The sequence below is a fragment of the Phascolarctos cinereus genome, unplaced genomic scaffold, assembly GCF_003287225.1.
Source record: "Phascolarctos cinereus isolate Bilbo 61053 unplaced genomic scaffold, phaCin_HiC Scaffold_3;HRSCAF=262, whole genome shotgun sequence".
Classification (NCBI taxonomy): domain Eukaryota; kingdom Metazoa; phylum Chordata; class Mammalia; order Diprotodontia; family Phascolarctidae; genus Phascolarctos; species Phascolarctos cinereus.
In genome coordinates, this window is record NW_027555736.1 from 104,481,697 (window position 1) to 104,500,388 (window position 18,692).

Here is an 18,692-nt window from a genome sequence, read left to right on the forward strand (position 1 = left end):
AATCAATCTGAAGTAGCAACATGCAACCGCATTCAAATTAGGGATGTTTGAAGAGGGAATTAGTCTACTTACTCATTATTCTTGATTAATAGAAAATTATCCTGCTAACATTTACTGTTCTATTCATTTGTTATTTGGAAGTGATTAGCCACCAAATAGCAGTTAAGAACATGCCGGTTTTGTGGTTTCAGCTGCAGCTGTAATTACCTCTGGAGCTCGGCTCCCAGCAGACACGCCTCCCTCACTTGGATATAACTCACACCCTCAGTTAAATGCCGCTGCTGCCTCTTAGATCCAAGCTCCATTCTCATACTCTGAGAGATGCCCCTGAATTTCAGCAAGTGTGAAGGTAAGCTTGGTAGTATCTACACTGAAGGTTCTCTCCTAAATCTTTCACCTGCTTCTTTGAGATATTTCTCAGTAAAAGTAAGGCCCTTGAGGTCAGGAATTGTTTAAATTTTGTGTTGTGATCTTTTACCTCAAACCCACCTCTCTTCCAAACTGCCCTATTTCTTTGGAGGGGACAAGGATCATACCACTAGTCATTCTGGTTTGCAACCTCAGTGTTATGCTCAATTCTTTTTTCTCCCTTGGTGTTCATATCCATTCATTTACCCCATCTTGCTGTTTCTACCTTCATAACACATCTTTCAAAATCTGATCCCTTCTCACATGTACAAAAATATTCATAGCAGCTCTTTCTGTGGTGATAAAGAATTGTGAATTGAGGGGATGCCCATCAACTGGGGAATGGATGAACAAGTTGTGGAATATAAATGTAATGAAATACTATTGTGCTATAAGAAATGATGAACAGGCTGACTTCAGAAAAACCTGGAAAGACTTGTATGGTCTGATGCTGAGTGAAATGAGCAGAACCAAGAGAACGTTGTACACAGTAACAGCCACATTGTGCGATGACTAACTTTGATAGACTAAGCTCTTCCCAGCAATGCAAGTATCTAATCTCATGGTGGAAAATGTTATCCATATCCAGAGAAAGAACTATGCAGTGTGAATGCAGATCGAAGCGTGCTATTCATTCTTTTTTTCTTCTGTTTTGTTGTTTCTTCTTTCTTGTGCTTTCCCTTATTGGTTCTAATTCTTCTTTACAACATGAGTCCCGTGAAAACGTTTAATAGGAAAAATTTTTTTAATTAAAAAAGATCTGATCCCTTCTTACTACTCCCATAGCCACCACAATCTAGATTAGCTCCTCATCATCTCTTGCTTGAATTATTGCAATGGCCTTCTAATTTTTCTCCCTGCCTCAAGTCTCTCTCCTCTCCAATTCATACTCCATAAAGCTGTCAAAGTTGATTTTCCATAGGCAGTTTTGATTGTGCCATTAGGACCAAAGGTAAATTCATCTTTGGCTTTTAAAGCTCTTTAAAATCTAGCACCAACCTACCTTACCAATATACTACCAAGAGATAATTAGCCCTGCAGCTGGAATCACAAAGCTAGAATATTATTAACTGATCACTTCTAAATATTATACGTTACTCTATGGCTGGCACTTGATCACCTAGCCAAACTGACTTTCTTACCTTTCTTTCCTCCATCTTCCATCTCTGTGACTTTGAACTGGCTTTTCCCCCATGCCTGGAATACACATTCTTCTCACCTCCAGCCCAGAGAATCCCTTACTTCTTCCATGACTTAAGTGTCATCCCCTAAACAAAGACTCTCCTGATCCCCCTAATCCCCAAAGCCCTCCTTTTCTAAACCACCTTGTGCTTATTGGGCATTTGTTCAGTCTTTACTTCTCTATGCATGTTGTCACGCCTGATAGGATATAAGCTTTTTGAGCAGCAGGGATTATCTTCTTTTGTCTTTGCAGTTCTAGCAGTTGCCACAGAACCTATCACAAAGTAAACGCTCAATAAATGCTTATTGATTGATTGGTTGCTTGGATTTTGCATTTCAGGCTTCTCTGCCTCATACTTCACGGCTGCTTGTCTGCTGATTGATTTCTGAGGACTGGCACATTGGAAAGTGGCCTGGTCATGGAGTCAGGATACCTAGATCTTAGTTCCAACTTTTTACCTTGACAAGAATTCTAAAGCAAGGACCTTTCTAACTCCAAGCCTGCTCTATTCTCTTTCTAAAGTTCAGATCTAAGTCTGGTGATATGGATCCCTTTGGCAATCTGGTGAAACCAACATACCCCTTCTCAAAATATTTTTAAATGAATAAAATAAAATGCATAATTTACAAAGGAAAATAAATTATCTTGAAAAACAGTTATCAATTTTTTTTTCTTTCATTGACCCTGTAGTAAGATTTCCTGCTTTAAGATTCTGTGAAGCTCTGGAATTCTATTGGTCTCTGATTTTATGAATGGTAATACAATCCTTAGAGACAAGTCCTAACTCTCCAAGATCAAGGAAAAAGTATGGAAATTGAAAGGCTTTTGGATGAATAAAATTAATACAAGCAGGTTAAAAAAAGAAGCAAAAGATCAAGAAAAATATGTTCATCAAGTATCTCTGGTAAGAGTCTGATAAACAAGATTTTATGGGAAGTTAACAGAAATATATGAGACTGAAGGTCATTTCCCAATAGTTAAGTAGTTAAAGAATATGAACAAATAGTTACAAGAAAGGAAATCACAAACTATACAACACACCCTTTTCAAGGGTACCTGCATTTCTCCAGAGAACCAAGCTTTTACCCAAAAGAATAAATCTATAATGTTGGAATCCCAGGCTTCAGCAATGTACAAATAGTGGGACTATTTTGAAGCAGAGGAGTCTATCCCAACGATCTATAAAATATCTAGCACATGAGCAGGTGGGGAAACAGACACTCAGAAAGCTAAGCAAGTTATTTCTAGTCACCTCAAAGTTACTGGGAGAGCTGAAATTTGAAGCCAGTTTACTGGGCTCAGTGACCTACCTACTTGCCTCCTGATGGCTGAGAAATCTTGTACATAGCATCCTGACTGCCAAGCTGCATTTTGCTTAAATAAGTCTTAATGGACATAGGCATGAGTTTATTTCAACTTTCTGAATTAACAAGCAAAGCTGCTTCCAGCATGATCATGCTGGGAGAGTTTTCTCTGTTGGAAGGAATATCTTTGAAGCTGAAGCTAGAAGAAGCTGTCTTGCAGGGAGGCAGCATTGTGCCTGCCTCTATCAGCCCACAAGCTTCAGTCTTGATATCCAGGCCCCTACCAGGGCCCAGTCCTCCCACCAGGGCTTAAGGAAACACTGAAGGCTTTAAGCACTCCATATGCCAGGCAATTTTTTTTTTAATATAAACTTAGAGGATGGAAAAATCAAACAAAAGCAAATGGTGGGGAGGATTTAAAAGGACCAAATGATTCTCTTTTAGCAATTGTACTATTTCTCTTCTCATGCTCTGAGGCTGTTGTTTTTGCTGTTAACCCTGTTTCAGAACACTCTATAGCATAGCATCACAGCCCTATATCATTTTTTCATCACAGAAAGGTACCAGACTAGCCTGTTATGCCATAGATTATCCTATGACTTCCTGGCCACCTGAGTGTTCATTTAACGGTAATGATACACAAAACTATAATTAGACCCCTAGGTCTAGCACCTTCCGCCCTTTGATAAGACTACTTTCCCCTTTGTAACTCTCAGTTGGCTAGGAATAGAAGGCTATTATTTCTCTTATTCTGATTGTCTCTGAAACCACCAATGTTAAAGGAGATTGCTGGGGGTGAATAATATACAAACATCAAGTGGGAGGAAGCAACAGAGTGATTAGAGCCACAACCCCTTTAGCAACCTAGCAGCTTCTGCCCTCCCTAAATTGACCAATCAGCATTCAGGCTCTGGGGCATGGTCACCATGACTCAGCATGCTATTTTGTACATTACTTATAATTGGTCATAATTATAAAAGAGCCACCGCCTCTTGTAATAGTGAACTTATTTCAGGTTATTTCAACCCCAAAGTCAAAATGTTAGCATTACCATTTGGTAGCAGTCACTCTTTTCAATTCAATTGAAACTTTTATTAGCTTCCTGGTGCATGCAAAGTATTGAGGTAGGCACTAGGAATACTTCCTGTTTTTTGTCCTTCATGCTTGAAGAGGATTATGACATCAGGAGGGTGATGCAAGTGAATTGGATTTAAGTGAAGGAGGGCTATGCAAAGTCACCAGCCTCACTCTGTCCTCCCAAGTCATCTGGGTCCAGTGGCAAGATAGAGATCAGGATGACTGGAGATTGTCCTCACTAGCAATACAAGGCCCTGCCCTCAGGGAGTTTGCATTCTCCCAAGGGAACACAACCTGTATACAGATAAGTATTTTATTTACTTATAATAAAAACACAGCCATACGAAGGAATAATTTTCAGAGTAATTCAAGTGGGAGGAAATGTTAAAAACTGAGAGGTAGTTGAGAAGATCCTCACCTAGCAATTAACACCTGAACCTGGTCTTAAGGAAAACTAAGCATTCCAGAAGATGGAGGTGAGGAAGGATGCATTCCAGAAGGAAGATCCAGCTGTGTCAAGGCTCAGAGAGAGGAGATGGACTGTTGTGTATCAGTTTGAATGGAATACACAGTGAATGAAAATACAAAACAAACCAGGAAACAAAGGTGGTAGATTGCAGAGGGACTTAAAGGCCACCCTCAGGACCTGACATTTTATCTTAGAAGTAATAAGGAGATAATGAAGTTTTATCACTAATAGGAATTAATTTAAAATAAAAATGGGTTAAAGGAGTTTATCCCTGTCACCATATTTGGAATCAGAAGGCCTATGGTTGAGTTTTGGCCTATTCCTTACTAGTGTTATGACTATGGAGAAGTCAGTAATGAAAATAAAAGCACTTTGGGGCAGCTAGCTGGCGCAGTGGATAGAGAACCAGCCCTGGAGTCAGGAGGACCTGAGTTCAAACCTGGCCTCAGACACATAACGCATTAGCTGTGTGACTCTGGGCAAGTCACTTAACCCCAATTGCCTCACCAAGAAAAAAAGAAAATAATAGCACTTATACCCCCCATCTCCTATGGCTTTTATAAGAAGAACTCATGGCAAATTATAAAATGCTATATAAATAGCAGCTCCCCCAAAATTATTTCAAATTTATAATATATATATATATACATATATATATATATATACATATATATACGTATATATATATATGTATATATATATACATATATATATACATATATATATGTACGTATATATATGTATATATATATGTATATATATATATATATGGAGAGAGAGAGAGAGAGAGAGAGAGAGAGAGAGAGAGCTTGTTTGTACATAGTTGTTTCTATGTTGTTTCTCCCATTAGACAGCAAGTGAGGCCTTTGAGAGAAGGGATTGTCTTTTGTCTTGATTTGTATGCCCAGCACTTAGCATAGTGTCTAACATGTAATAGGTGTTGAAGATATGTTTATTGACTGACTGAACATTCAACCCAGAGTCAGTAAGACTGAAAATGTGCCGTGTGACCATAGGCAGATCATTTCACCTCTAGGTCTAAAGCATGTCTCCCAGACTCTGTCACAGATGGTGTGACCCATGAAGTCAAAGGTCTTTGACCTATAAGTTTCCCAGCTTCATAACCCTGACCATGCACCCAGTCAAAATGTCTCCCAAAAAATTTGAATGATTAACTAACATGTTTCTGAAATCTTCCAGACTCAAGATAGAATAAAGTTATAGCGTGCCTCTTACTTCTTTTTCAAAATCAAAATATGTGTGTGAGTATGTTCATATATCAATCTACAGCATTCCCTTGTCAAGCTATATTTTTCTATAGAGATTTACCTGGCAAACTCTAATGTAAGTTATAGCTATTTTCTTGAAACTTGCCAGTCTACAAAAAAAAAATGTTTATCGTATTATGAAATCCTACCCTACCCTATCCACTATTCTCAGAGTTATTAGGCTACTTGTATCAGAAACAAAGAGCAGTAGAAGCCTGTTGTGTTTTCTACTATAGACAGGTCTAGAGACTGGCCCCAAGGTTTCATTTGTATAGGTGACTCCCAGGTAAGGACATTCTTCTTGCCAATCTAGGTTGATGCCTTCTCTGTTGCTTAGAGACTTAGAAATTTTCCTAGAGCACTGAGAAGTTATGTAACTTAACCAAGATCACACAGACGGTAGAAGGCAAAAGCAACACTTGTTCCTAAATTTTCCTAGCTTCAAGGCTGGTTCTCTATCCATTGTGCCGTGCTGCTTCCTCATTTTACATTATACTGCTTACTTTTGTAGAAAGGACAGGTAAGCTAAGGAGCCCTGGAAGCGGCATAACCACCTAGCGGTCTGGTATTTTTTCCAGCCTAGCCCCCACAGTCACCACCTGGGAAAACAACCCTGCATAGTATGGCAGACAACTGCTTCTGCAAGTGCCCCTGCCTTCTCAGGAGCTGCAGATAATGAGCATTGGGAGGAGAAAACAAAGTTCTCAACATTAGAAATAGATATGGTTTCATCAGTAGAAACGACATTAAAGCAAATGCATTACTCTCTACTTTGATGCTGTACCCAAAAAACCTTTCCATCTGACTTGTAGCTGAAACCTGTTTTATCCTCCTATTACATAATGTGATCTTGTTGAGAACAGGAACTGTCTCCACATTTCTATTTGTATCCCTATTGTTTAACATATAGTAAGAACTTACTAGATGCTTTTTAATTCCTTCATTCATTGTTTGCAGCCTGAATTTTTCATGACCTATCAACTCAAACATATTGGTATGGAATAAAGATAAATGACCACTTTCACTAACTATGTAATCATGATAATACCCCATTTATGTTTATTCATGTTTTCCATATCATATTAATAGCCATTATCCTCACAACAACTCTTTAAGATAAGTGGTATATTATTATTATTATCAATTTGCAAGGAGGGAAACTAGGCTGAACAAAGTTATGTGGCTTGCGCAAAGTCATTCAAGTAAGTGCTTGAACTCAAGTCCTTCTATTCCAATTCCAGTGTTCTTTCTATTCTCCCCAACTGTCTCAATGTAAAATGGTAAGAGAAGCCTCATTGATGCTTAGTCACAATCTCTCCCTTTTTCAGTGGATAGGGAGAACAGTTCATAGTCCCCAAATCCCACTTAGTGGTAGAGCCTGGGTTCCCAACTAAACATCTGGTTCTCCTTCTGAAACCCCACAAATATGGTGGCTAGGTCTTTTGTGGCCTGAATTAATGGTACCCAAAGTCAAGTTCACACTAGTTTTGACAATAGCCCGAAAGGTTCTCATTACCTTCTCCCATTATTACCTTTGTTAACAGTGACTTGGAAAATGATGCATTGGTATCAAAAGGAGTTACTTTTCCATAAAGATTTGGAAATCTCTTCCTTAAAACAGCCCTTCCTTGCCTTCAGCAGAAATCTTTCACACGCTGACTTGACAGAATTTTCTCTTCTGTGATTCAGAAATACCTTCATGGTGCATTCTGTCCAGCCATGGGAGAACTAGCATTATTGATTGCAGTTCCTGTAGACAGAAACTAGACTTGGGTCACCTGATTTCCTGAAATGATCACTCTTTGTCTTTCAGCAGTGTAAGATGACTATTAGAACAGATTATTGGTATCTATTCTTGGGGCACAGAAGCACTTCACTCTGAAGGTCTCTGAGATAAGGGCAACATTTGGTTCTTTTTGTTATCACTGTCTGACTGCCTCTGAGTCATTATTTAATAGTATTCATACGGCCCAGAGTAGTACTCTACAGGATATTGGAGGTTTTGAGTATTCTGAGCTAGAACAAAAGCTATAATGGCCAATCAATGTGCATAAAGGCTGTTTAGGAGAGAATGGATGGGCTTTGCACTATGTGTGGCTGCTCTCACAGTTTGGGGACAGGTTTTAAAAATGTTATATTGAAACTCTTATTTACCACACTGAAGGGAGAGTGTGGCCTTCCCAGAATAAATACATTTCTCTGCATATCTGAAAATTCTCAGCATCCTCGTCACCATTAGTTCATTGAATTTAGAGACGGAATCAATCTTAAGATGATATAATTGACTCCTTCATTGTATAGAACGGGAAATCCAAGTTCAGATAAGCAAAATTACTCCCCCAACATCACACAGTAGTGACTAGAAGAGTCAGAAGTTAAACTTAGGCCTTCTGCCTCCAAATCCATGACTCTTTCTACTATATCATACTTTTAATTTCTGAACATTTAGGATATAGTAACGGACGCTAGAGGCACTGTGTGCTGTTGTTCGTGTTGTCATTTTCCTTTTTGTTTTGTTTTTGTCAGATTAGAGAGCTCCCAGTATGAAAATTCCCTTTACCAATACAAATCTGCAACTTCTTGGCAGCTCATAGCCTTGGAGAGTTACTTGGTGCACGGGGCAGTTAAATTTCTCTGTGGTCATGTTGCATGTGTCAGAGGGATGACATGAACCCAAAACTCCAAGACTCCAATTTCAGCCCCTCTCCACGTGCTTCTGCTCCTATACTCTGTTGACTTTCCATAACTCAGAAATCATAGTGCATAAAGATTCTTCTCTTGACAATTTTCCTGTTTGTTCCTTTTCCTCTTTCTCTCTTGTAATACAGAAAGGCTTGTTGGAAGAGATGGAATTTGAATTGTTTAATGTGAAGTTGTACTATAAGTTAGGGACTGTGCTTGCTATAGAATGTATAGACCATGATGGGAGAAGTCTACCTCATGTCTGGGGCTTCACCCACTCAGAAAGTCTTTACTGAACACCTTTTGTATACCAAACATTGTATATAAAGAGAGAGCCATATGAGAGTTCTGTTCTTTCAAGAGCTCATTGTCTAGCTGGTGAGAAAAGATATAGGTACACAGTAAGACAGCTAACAAAAAGGCAAGGTATCCTAAGTGCCAAATGGCTGGAACAGGGGATTCTAAATTAATTTGTGGGGAAGAGAAATACATCTCTATGAACTGGGGTGGTTAAGAAGGAGGAACAGGAAGGGAACAAGTATTTATTAAGAGCACCTACTATGTGCCAGGCATGATGCTAAGTGTTTTACAAATATTATCTCATTTGATACTCAAAACAACCTCAGAGGGTAAGTGCTGTTATTTTCCCCATTTTACAGTTGAAGAAACTGGCAGTTAAAAAGAAAGAGGCAATTAAAGGCTAAGTGACTTGCCCAGAGTCACATAGCTAGTAAGTGTCTGTAGGCCCAGCTCAGTCAGTCTGTAAATATTTATTAAGTACCTTATGTTCTAGGCACTTTGCAAAGAGCTGTGGATATAAAGAATGGCAAAAGATAGTCCATACTTTCAAGGAGCTTAAAATTTAATAGGGGAAGACTACACTTAAAACAAAAGGGATGCCCTGCACAGGGGCATGATGAAGTCCAGAGGAATGCATCCCAGTAAAAACTAATGAGATGGCCTCCCTGGGCACCTGCACAAACAGGAGACCTGGGAAGAGCTCTCCAAAGCCACCCTCCATACTTTCCAAGAAGAAAGAGGGAGATGCCTCAGAAGAGGGGATACTGAGGAGATGTGAGCATCAAGGTTGATGAAAACAAGGAAGTGTGATCAAATGCGATTTTGCAAGATGATGAGATTCCAGGACAACACACTAAGCCACTTAGTTGCCTTAGCTGAAATGATCTCTTAGATGGCATGAGACAATTAGCTATGCCTTGGAGTAAGATGGGCAGAGTGAGATAAGAGGCCATTCCCAGCAAGAAAATCACATAAGCAGAGAAGAGAGATAGAAAAATGGAAGTCTGAGGTTGATGAGAGCAGAAAGGAAGAGAATGGCTAGTAGAAGAACTAAAGGATAGAACTAAGAATTTGTGCTAGAGACTAAAAGGAAATCAGATTATGATAGCAGATGAGGGAAAGGTTGGGAGGGGTCCTTAAATGTCAGATTAAGGAATTTGAATTTTAGTTCTAAGGCAATGGCAAACCATGGAAAGTTTCTGAGTAATCTGAACAGCTTAAGAGAACACTAAGCCTGAACTAACCAATCAAATGGCATATTATATTTAAAGAATGACCCTGGGGGCAGTTGGTGGCAGCAGTGGATAGAGCACCAGCCCTGGAGTCAGGGGGGCTGAGTTCAAATCCAGCCTCAGACACATAATACTTCCTAGCTGTGTGACTCTGGGCAAGTCACTTTACCCCAATTGCTTCAATTTAAAAAAAAAAAGCATGACCCTAATTCCAATGACTCAGCCCATTTTCTTTTCTCTTCCCACTCTCAGCCTCTAGATAAGCAGCACTTTCCTTAGGCCTATATAGAATGTAGTTTAAATTTATTTTGGGCATCTTCCTCTGTATCCTTCATCCCCACAAAGGGACCTATTCCCTTTATGTACATTGTAGTAGAAAAAGCATAGGGCTAACTAAGAGTTACAAGGAATGGGTTCTAGTCCTGACTCTGCCATTCACTACCTATGTAACCATAGATAATTTTTGGGGTGTCATTTTCCCCAAATACTGCATGTCCCGAAATTCTTAGTGTATTTTTAAAGTTATTAAATCTCAAAGCTGCACTAAGACTTTTGGGACACCTTGTATAAAATTGAAAGGTTGGATTAAATTATCTCAAAGTTCCTTCTATCTCTAAGAATCTATGCAGTGTGTGTGTGTGTGTGTGTGTGTGTGTGTGTGTGTGTGTGTGTGGGTATGTGTTTGCTTTCTTGGAGATGACCCCAAAGGACACCAAACCCCAACTGTACCAGATCTCTAAGGCAGTACATAATATTCCAGCTTTTTCAACAAATTGACTGAGTAGGAATAAAGGACAATAGTGGGGATGGAAGGATAGAGCTAGGGTTCTTTGAGAATGGTAGAGACACGAGTTTGTTTCATAGGCAGTAGGGAAGTAGCCAATATACAGGGAGAAACTGAAGATAAGTGAATGGAGATGATAGAAAGGGCAATCTGCTTGAGGACATGGGATGAAATGGAATCACTTGTAAAGACAAAGAGATTTGCCTTGGCAAGAGTAAGATGACCTCTTTGTATGAGATGAAGGTGAAGGAGAAGATAGTGGCAAAAAGCATCTAAGTAAAATATGAGGCAAGGGTCTCACCTGGCGGGGGTGGGGGGCAGGTAAGGAGGAATCATGACAGTTTGAGGAGGAATGTAAAGTCTGTGGAGAGTGAGATAGTGAGTTGATGAGGGAAATATAGAAAGATTGCTTAGCAGCAGTGAGAGCCCAGTTGAGGTTACATAACAAATTTGCAACAAACCCAGTCAGAAAAGTTGTGTGCTTTTTTTCCTCCACATTCTCTCGACAGCATATAATTAGGAATGAAGACAGCCGATGATGGGAGTTCTCCAAGGCTGAGCACAATCTGTAGAATGTAAGGGGGCTAGGGACTCAAGAGAAGAAGATGGTGTAGAGTTGACCTTGTTCACTAAACGGTGAAGACAGAGACAGAGGGGAAAGTGACCTGGAAGAGAAACAAAAGATGGCAGGATTACCATGGAGGTAGCTACTTCAGAGGGGAGGCAGAATTTGTACATTGCTTTACATCCATCATCTCCAGTTATCGTCTCTGTAGCAGATATGGAAATCAAGACTCTAAGTGGTTAATACCTGATTAGGTACCAGCTAGGAAGGGGCTGGTGGCAGGAGAAGATCTTGGGAATCCTGAATTCCAGTCTAGCTTTCTATTCACTACAAGAAAGCTACCTCTTTAGTCACCACAATGAGTTGCTTCCCTTCCAAATCACATAGACTTGTCTACCTCACCATAGAAGACAATAATCCTATATGGTCACTCTCAGCCCTGCTTCCACCCTTCTTTCATGATAACAATATTCCACCCCCCCCCCATTTCCACCCCAGGATGTCCAGAGTGAAGGGTGAACAAGGCAAATCCTTTTAAGAGGTCTTGTCCTTTGTCTCTACTATCACTTGGTGTTTACATCAAATCCAGAGGCTCAACGAGCCTGGTCTCCAAACTACTGTCCTTTCCTCTCTTTCCCTCTTTCCCACCTTTTCTCTCCGCACCACAGTTTTGTTTCTGGCTGGCTTTGTCATACGGGTAAGCCTCATCATCTCAAGCCTCATCATCATCTGCTTCTTATCTCACTGTTCCTGAGCACCAGCAGTGGAAAGTGTTTCAAAAATGGGTATGCAGCTATCATTACTATTTTAGAGACAAAAAACAAGGCCTATACCAAAATGTCCATGGGTTGCATACATAGATCTCCCTGAAAACAAAGCCAGCAGAATTTCTGATGTAAGTTGCAGACAGACTCCCTGGCACATGTATTATTTAGTGGAAATTGTATGGTAATGGTTCTTTTTTTTTTCTTCAGCTTTTAGATGCAAATGCTGCAGCACTGGCTTCTGTAAATGTTTAGTGTGAAATTGAGATCTCAGAGGAATCTGGAGGAGTCTCTTTCTCCTCTGAGAGCAGAGATTCTGGGGAGAGTTGTCCAGGACCCAGTGCATCCCTGATCCAGGACCACAGATCCACATGCTCCTTAACCATTTTTGTTTGTGTTTGATCAGGGTTTCGTCTTTCTTTTTTCTTTTTTTTTTTAAGCTTCAACATTTTGATTTTATTGTGGAGACAGAAAAAAAAAGATGTGGCTAGAGTTGGATTCCTTTGCCCTTTCTTTAGTTGTCTTCTCTTGTTTGAAATACTTCTATCAAGTGTTTTAACAGCTAACATCTTTAAGACCAGCAGTTGGGCCTAATACAGTCAATACTCAGTACAATCTTTTGGTACTGAGGTCTTGTTTTTTTCCTTCCTCCCTCCTTTCATCTCCCTTCCTCCCTTCCTCCCTTCCTTCCTTCTTCCTTCCATTCTCTTCTTCCCTCTATTTTCTTTCTTCCTTCTTCCTTCTTTCCTTCTTCCCACCCTCCATTTTCTTTCTTCCTTCCTCCCTTTCTTCCTTTGTCCCTTCCTTCCTTCCTTCAAAATGGGCTTTGCTTGACCACCATATCCACTCTACTTCTGCTGATAGGGTCTTTCCCCCCTGAGTACGTGGAAAGTCTTTGTCCTTTTTCTGCATCACTTTGGTGGGCTGGTACTTGCCCAACTTCTGACAGTTAGTTCTGAAGGTTTGGGAAATGTCTATCAGATGAGCAGCATTATCAGCCCAAAGCAAGGGAATCCTTAACTTTTGGGGGACAGAGGACATTTGTCTCCATAGAGCCCAGTCCTGGATTCACAGACTTGTCCTCAGATTGAGGGGGTGAGACCCTCACAGTGAAGGCAGAACTTAGACCCATTATCAGTCCAGAACCAGACCTGATTCAGGAAACTAGAGAACAGACTTTGGCATTCCTTCCCGTTCAGCTGGCAAATGCAATATGAATCTGGAGACCGGAGTTTTAAACTCCCTGGAGGAATGCCAGAGAACAAAGCTGATAAGGTCAGTGGTTCCATTCTTTCCCTCTCTCCTCATTTTCCCCTCCTGAAACTATGTGCCAACACAGATGTTGAAATGCTGGCCTTCCACTGTTCCGCCTTCTTCCCCATTAGTGCTGTGTATCCTTTGGATTAGAGGACTGAAAGTCAGACTCAACCTTAGAAAATAATTTGTTCTAAATCCTTTATTTCAGAGGAGGAAGCTGAGGTTCAATACAAGGACGTAATATGTTGTAACTTGTCCAAGGTTGCCTAGTGGTACAGCTCAGGTCTCAGATTCCTCATCATAAAAGAGGGATTATAATACCATGAGCCTTCCTTTCTGATGATCATAGCTCCAGAGTTAGAAGGGATCTTAGAAGACATTTGCCTAGGAGGGGATTGTAAGCAACTTGAGATGGAGACTGTGTCATACTTGGGCTTTATATCCCTACCACCTAGAAGAACACTGCATGTAGAGACATTAAATATGAGTTTGATCATTTGAATTAATAGAATCATAAATTAAAGCTGGAAGGGAACGTAGAGGTTGTCTAGGTCAACCCCTTTATTTTACAGATAAGAAAATAAAAGCCTAACCAGATGAAGTCATTTGTTCAGGATCAAGTAGGCAGTAAAAGGCAAAGCCAGAATTTGAGCTTAGGTCTTCTGATGCAAAAGACAATGCTCTCCCCACCATCCTATGCTGCATTGAATTTAATTGAACTGAACCCTCATTCCCAATCTAGTGCTCTTTTCCATTATACCAGTGCTGAAAGGTCCACAATCTATTATATGATTCAGTGAAATATAATTTTAAACTGTAAAGTGATCACTTTTTGAACACAGATGTGATTAGACCTAGTAATATATGGTAGCTGGTGATTTAACACTTTGTAAGGTTTGTGGTATCTAAGGCTAAACTTACATGTCAAAAGGAAACGCTTTATGTAAGAAGGTCCATCCTATGAGTAGAAATTAATACACTACGGTGGACCGAGAGCTAGGAAGACTTAAGATCAACACCTGTTCCTGCCACCCTCTGTAGAACTATGGGTAAGTAACATAACCTCTTGGTGCTCTCTGGCAACTCACACCTTTAATAAGCTGCAAAGTCTTTGCTGGCTTGAATCAGTAGAAATAATATCACTATCAGAAACATTCCCTACCCTGACAAAATTCAGATCCAGACCCTGAAAATATTAAGATGGAGAGACAGATGGGGAAGTCTTTTGAACCACAGGAGAAAGAGGAGAGCACATTGAAGTACTCTGTGTGTGTGTGTGTGTGTGTGTGTGTGTGTGTGTGTGTGTGTGTGTGAGAGAGAGAGAGAGAGAGAGAGAGAGAGAGAGAGAGAGAGAGAGAGAGAGAGAAACATGGTAATAGGATAGAGGAAGCATAAGAAAATGCCCACTCTGCAGTTAGACATTCATTAATTCATGAATCATTTAATAACAACAATTAGATATCCATTGAGCTTTCTCCACAAGTGATATGGAATATGGAACTCAAGGGTGAGAGTGATAGGGAAGATGTTCAGTTTGAAGTTATGATTCTAGATCATTCATTTAAAATACAAACACTTTCTGACAATGTGCTTTGTAAAACACGAGGGAAAAGGAGAATTCCTTAACTGAGGGTTCAGGGTTTTCTGTGATAATGTGGCTTCTAATACTGGTTCTCAGACACTTATTAATTGTGCAGCCCTGAGCAAGTCACTTAAATTTGTCTGCCTCAGTTTCCTCAACTATAAAATAAGGATGATAAAAGCACTTACAAAATTATATCCTCTCAGCAACTCTGTAAGGAATGTAGTACAATAGTGCACCTTATGGTGATGAGACTGTGGCTCAAAGAAAATAAAGAATTTGCCAGGGATCATATTGCTAATATATGTCTGATTAGGGATTCAAGTCCAGGTTTCACCCAATGCCCTTTCTAATATTCTACAAACTGAGACTTTAGAAAAGGTTCATTTTGTAGAATTAATCTGCAACTAACACTGGCTTCTAGCATCACCTGTGTGACCTTAGGCAAGTCATTTAACTTCCCTGTGGACTAGATGTTCTCTGAGATATCTTCCAGTTCTAAATCTATGATCCATTCCATAAGCCCTCATTGAGCACCAACTGTGCTCAGCCTTGTGAAAATTCAAAGATGGTTAAGACCTCAAGGAGCCTTCCTCTAGTAGGGGAAATGGGACCAAAACTGTTCAACAATACATGTTGACATTTTAGAGTCAATTCTAGGCCTTATAGGAAAAGAACAAACTTGCCCTATGGAACTTATGCCCCTGCCTCTGCTTGGCCTTGACTTCAGCCAAGACTCTAAGATGCTGACACCCCAGGCTAGGCTACTGACTTGCATGCAGGTTGGGAAGATGGCCGTACTCTGAGACAAGCCAGCATTTCCCTTCTGGGGACCAGCCTCATAAAAACTCAGCACTCAATCTCTCAGACCTGAGGCTGTACACACACATGATTTCTCTCTCTCTCTCTCTCTCTCTCTCTCTCTCTCTCTCTCTCTCTCTCTCTCTCTCTCTCTCTCTCTCTGTTTTCCTAAAGCAGCATCTGATGTTTATAGGGCCTTTGATACCATGTTATGAGCTTCTGCCTAGAACTTGGGCACAGAGGACTCCATTTCTCACCGTCATGCTTTCTCTACCTGTGTCTAATTACAGAATAAATAACTTCACCATTGTTATCATTGTCATTATCATCAGCATCAACTTCATCAACATCCAATGATTGACTAACATTAAAATATCAAATTTGCCTATAAGTACCATTAAGTAAAATGGAAACGCTGTAACCTTGCATCGTGTATTTGCTCTGATGATTTGTCTCAGAACAATAGAGGGAGCCAAGACTTAGAGCCAAGCATTCCAATTATTTTGTGCTTACATTGCAAAAACAAAAAACAAAAACAAAAATAACTCCCACCTCTTAAATCGCAATTATCTCCTATTTCTATAAATGCCTTAACTTTGAATCATTGTTTTCCAAGCCAATAATTACATCCTTCTCTTCCCCACCTCTTAAAATAATTGGATGGGAAGCCAGTTGTGCTTCCAAAAATTGTCCAAAATAAAGAGAAAAACATCATTTTTCTCTTCTTTACTGCTTGGGCTTAAGAGAAGCTCATGAAAATCAAGAGAAGGGAAATAATTTCATATTGAAACAGTAGTACCTCATGTATGAGAAGTGTATTATGTTACATACTTGGGCTGCTATATCCTCACTTTATGTTGTAATAGTCAGCATAAAGCCTGCTCTGTTTGTAAAGAAATGTAATTTTCTAAACATAAAATATTATATAAACGTTAGCTGTTATTATTAATAGATGTATAAATATATAGACATATAAATATGTAGATACAATTGGATATATTTTGAAGCATCTAGGATCTCACTGACATGAATTCTTCTTTAAACAATGTAAATCATAGTTCCCCTACACCTTTTCATCCTATAGGGTTTTAGTCTATATTTTCTTATAAATCCTCCATTGACCATCCTCTAGTGCTGGAACCCTTGCTTTTTCAAATGATCTCAAGTTTATCTATGTGGTACACAGATCATCAATCTATTGTATCCCATTTTTGCCATATGACTGGCCCTCCCCTTTTTTATGGGAATGCCTAGCCTCAGTGGCCATTTCTTTACCTGCGAGCCATGGCTGAGGGCATGTAACATTCAATTCTACGAACACTATATAATGATGGAGTTGAATTTAATGACTTCTAAATATAAACCTATGGTCCTATGACAATGGGTCCTTCTATCGTCCTTCTATTGTCCTGTCTATTGTCAGTTTACCTTTTCTAAGAGCAAGTGTTCAATGCTTTGTGGTCATGTAGCAGTACTGAGAAACTCATGGTAATTAAGACAGGCTTTTGTGGCACCTAGAAGTAATGGGAAGTACTACACAATATCTCAAATGCCACCTAGCCTAAGTTCTTCTTACTACATAATTCTGAAACTAGACCATTAACCTTCTGCAATGACTGCCCAAGACACACCAATGAATGAGCTTGTCAGTCTTGTTCTTATTCTTCTTGTTGCTGCTGCTGCTGCTGTTGCTCTTCTTCTCCGTCTCCTTCTCCTCTTCCTCCTCATCTTATTTCTCTTCTTTCTTCTTTTCTTCTCTTGTTCTCATTCTTCTTCTCCTCCTCCTTTTCCTCCTCCTTCTCCTTTTCTTCTTCTGTTGTTGTTGTTCTTCTTCTTCATCCTCCTCTTCCTCCTCCTCCTGTTGTTCCTCTTCTTTTTCTCATAGTCTAATAAATGGTTATTTTTCTTCCACTTTGTTTTTCAAATATAGCTTACATAGATCACTTTCAAATGGCTACAGATTTCTGCATGGAGACTTTATAGTGTTATCAGTTGGGTTCAGATAGTACATCATTATCTACAAATAGGAGTATTTGGAGAACATTGTCAACTAAAGAGGCTCCTTCTTTGATTTGGCTTTTACACTGGCAAGTGCTTTTGATGAACCTAAATGTCTTGCTTAATATCACAATTGATATTTGCTTCTTATGATATTAATATAATTATATAATATTAGAAGGTTCTTTGGTTCTTTTCAGCATTGCTAGCTTCTTGTGTGGGAACTCCGTTTACTAATTTATATATTAATGAATCAACAAGCCAAAATATTTATTCAATAAATTCTTCCTATACGGTAGGCATTTGCTAGGTGCTGGTGACATAGAGATGAAAATGAAATAATTTCTGCTGCCAAGGAGATCACATTCTACCTAGGAGAGAGAGAGAGAGAGAGAGAGAGAGAGAGAGAGAGAGAGAGAGAGAGAGAGAGAGAGAGAGAGAGAGAGAGAGAGGTTAATGTATATGTGTGTGTATGTATGTATGTATGTATGTATTTATTTAGAGACAGCTAGGTGAAACAGTGGATAGAGTACTGAGTCTGGAGTCAAGAAGATCTTCATTTAAATTTGACCTCATATACTTACTAGCTGTACAACACTAGGTAAGTACTTAACCTCTGTCTGTCTCAGTTTCCTCAGCTATAAAATTGGGATGATAATAGCACCTACCTCTCAGGGTTGTTATGAGAATCAGATAAGATTACATTTGTAAAACGCTTAGCACAATGTCTAGCACGTAGTAGGCACTTAATAAATATTTATATCTTTTAGTTTTCCTTCCTTCCTTCCTTCCTTCCTATGAATGTATATACAAAATAAATACAAGGCAATTTGGGGACAAGGTAATAACAGCTTTGTGAGATATTCAGGAATGTCTTCATATAGAAGGTAATGCTTGATCTGAGTCTTGAAAGAACAATGGACTCTAAAAAATGGGCGGAAGGTGAAAATACATCCATGACTTACTAGATATGTCCAAATAAGTTGACTGAAGCATATATAGGTCAAATGACTTGCCC